Genomic DNA, 3,005 nt, shown 5'->3' with positions numbered 1-3,005 from the left:
CTTCTAGGTCGCACGCCCCAGCCGGAGTAAATTCCGAACCTTGCTGCGGCCTAGCTCCCTCTCTTCTGACCCGCACGCCCATCCCGCAGTAAATGGGACTTAAACATTTTGGACTTCTCCAGGTTTTGTGCGGCCAGGGTTATTTCACACCAGGTAGCACGCCCAGGCCGGAGTAAATCGCGAGTCTTGCTGCGGCCTGGACTCTTTATGCACTGACCCGCACACCTAGGTAGCACTGAGGCCTTCTTCAAGTTTTTCTGGCTTTAAACAGTTCTCTCAGCACTCTCACATGATCCATTCCATTCATCACTGAGCTATGTCCTCCAAAAATCACCTAGAACCTGAGACCAACTCACAAAACCCATCAAAAGATCCTAAAAAAGGAAAAGAAATGAGAGAAAAGAATAAAAAGATTATATACAAGGATAAGCTTGGGGTGTCTCCCAAGAGCACTTTGTTTAAAGTCTCTAAGTTTGACTTTGGAAAACCTGTTTTTAGCTTGGGTGAGGTTGAGCACTGATGCTCTTCAGCACTTCAATGGTCCTGAGCATGGAAGCTGAGTTGGTTTGCTGCCTTTGGGAACCATTAGACCCTTGTCCTCTAGATCCCACCTTGAGACCTTTGTCCACCAGCTCTTGAATACCATCTGGGTCTTTATCAAAGATGGCCCTTGTGAGACATGTCCTCACTTCAGCAAACAGACCTGGCTTCCCATTGCAATCCAGCTTATACTTCAGAGAACCATCATCATCAACCCAAGGAGTGAGATCAAAGTCTTGAGAAGAAAGATCAGGTTTAATACTCTTGTCTTCTGATGCTGAGCCATCACTTTTGGTGTTGATCATCCTTAGATCACTAAGTGTAGGAGACCATGAGAGCAAGATGTCTTCTTCTCTGATCAATGGCTGTTCAGTCCCATCCTTGTAAACAGGATTGGTGTGAGGTTCTTTTTCCATTTCCACAGCTGAGAGAGATTGGGATCCACCTAAAATCCCAGTACTTCCTACATACTTCATCTCAAGTACCTTAGGGGGTTCTATCTCTTGAACAACTGATCCACAAAATTCAGCTAAAGGTGGTTGAACAGGGTAAAAGGCATCCTTATCCACCTTTGTGAGCACCACTCTTTGAGTATCAAAGTCAATCATTGCACCAGTGGTGTTGAGAAATGCAGTCCCAAGCAATAGGGGGAGCTCTTTGGTCTTCTTCATCTTCATGATCACAAAATCAGTGGGAATTATGCAGTCACCAACTTGAAGAGGGTAGTCTTCTAAAAATCCATATGGTTTCTTGGAGTAGGAATCACCAAAGGTGATAGAAGAGGGGTAGGACGTTATAGACTTGACCTTTAGCTTCTCCATCATATCTTTAGACATTATACTCACACTTGAGCCTGAATCACACAAAGCATTCTCAACTCTAAAGTTTCCAAGAGTGCAAGAGATGGTGAACTTCCCTGGGTTGCCTAGCTTTGGGAGGGAGGTGGGCTTCATCTGAGTTGAGTCAGAGGTGGAGGCACTATCTGTTGGCATTGCTTGACCAGTTGGATGCTCCTTTGTTTCAATAGAAACTGAATCATTCTTTTGCTGAACAGAAAGAACTGAACCGGCTGCCCCCACACTTTTGCTCTCAATGTCCTCATTGAGTTCATGTATGAAGCCCATGAAATCCTCTATAATGTCATTCTCATCCACATGAGTTTGTGCAGGTTCACTAGAGACTTGACCATAGAGTAGGTCTTCTATTTCTTGCACAACAGCTGAGTGGTCATCATTGGAGTAGATGGCATTGCAATAATCCTTTGGGTTTTGAAGAGCTTTACCAGGAAGAGAGACTTGTGGTTCAGAAGTGCAGATGCCCTTGTTCTTTTTAATAGACTTTAGTTCAGCGCCCAGTGTCTCCATGTCAGATACCATCTTTTGTTGTCCTAGTAAGAGCTGTTGGAGAAGAACATTGACAACAGGACTTTGTGGAACAGTTGGTGGCTGAAACTGATGTTGAACAGGTGCTTGCTGTTGGAACTGTGGAGGACCAAACCCAGGTGGTGCCTTTTGCTGCTGTGTATTGAAACTAGGACCCTGAAATGGTTGCTGTTGCTGACCAAAACCTTGATTCTGACCAAACTGATTCTTTGGTTGAAAAGATCCTTGAAAGTTGCTCTGGGGAACCAAGTTCTGTGGAGCTTGAGGATTGGGATACACCTGGTCTTGTGGGTTAGCTACATTGGTGTTCCTGTAGGAGAGGTTTGGATTGGCATTACCATACTGATACCTCTGGAACCTCTGATTCCCAATGTAGTTGAGTTCCTCTTGGGTTAGACCTTCTTCACTGATGTTCTCAAAGATTTGAGATTGTTCCTCATACTTTCCAACAAAATGCATTGGCTTGTGAGTTACCAGCTTCAACTTGTCTAATTCACTTCTCAACTCCTTAACTTCTCTGGTGAGCCTCTGTTCTGTGCTTGAACCTTCATTCCTATTTGATCTGTCATAGTCTTCACCATAGGTATCATTGCTCAATGCCAAGTTCTCCACTAGCTCTAAAGCAGCATGTAGCTCTTTACCCAGAAAGTTCCCATTGGAAGCAGTATCCAGCTGGTTTCTAATTTTTGGAAGAGCTCCCCTATAAAGTGTGCTGAGAAGAGAAGCCTCACTAAACCCATGGTGTGGGCATTGGTTTGTGTAGCTCCTGAATCTCTCATATGCTTCACCAAAACTTTCATTGCTGTGCTGAATGAAGCTAGAGATTTGGTTCCTCAGTTTTGCAGTTCTTGAGGTGGAGAAGAACTTAGATAAGAAGGCTTGCTTGCATTGCTCCCAAGTTTGAATGGAGCCTCTTGGAAGATTCTTCTCCCATTGATGAGCTTTATCACCAAGACTGAATGGGAATAGTCTTAGCTTAAAGCTGTCTTCTGAAACTCCATTGATCTTGGTCAGATCACACACCTTATCAAACTGGTCCAAGTGTTCCAAGGGATCTTCCATTGCTAACCCATGGAACTTTGA

The 3,005-nt window shown here is 44.3% G+C and overlaps 1 non-coding gene across 1 annotated transcript; it reads left to right on the top strand.

The window, feature by feature from the left end:
- The first annotated feature begins 2,655 nt into the window (after positions 1 to 2,655).
- On the top strand, positions 2,656 to 2,762 carry LOC112085563. Its single transcript, XR_002898866.1, has one exon. It is a non-coding gene; the product is annotated as a small nucleolar RNA R71 (small nucleolar RNA).
- Positions 2,763 to 3,005: the final 243 nt, after the last annotated feature.

This window comes from Eutrema salsugineum, unplaced genomic scaffold (genome assembly GCF_000478725.1).
Source record: "Eutrema salsugineum unplaced genomic scaffold, Eutsalg1_0 scaffold_3, whole genome shotgun sequence".
In the NCBI taxonomy this organism is placed as follows: Eukaryota; Viridiplantae; Streptophyta; class Magnoliopsida; order Brassicales; family Brassicaceae; genus Eutrema; species Eutrema salsugineum.
The sequence above is the reverse complement of the archived record's forward strand: the minus strand, read 5'-3'. Positions and strand labels throughout refer to the sequence as shown.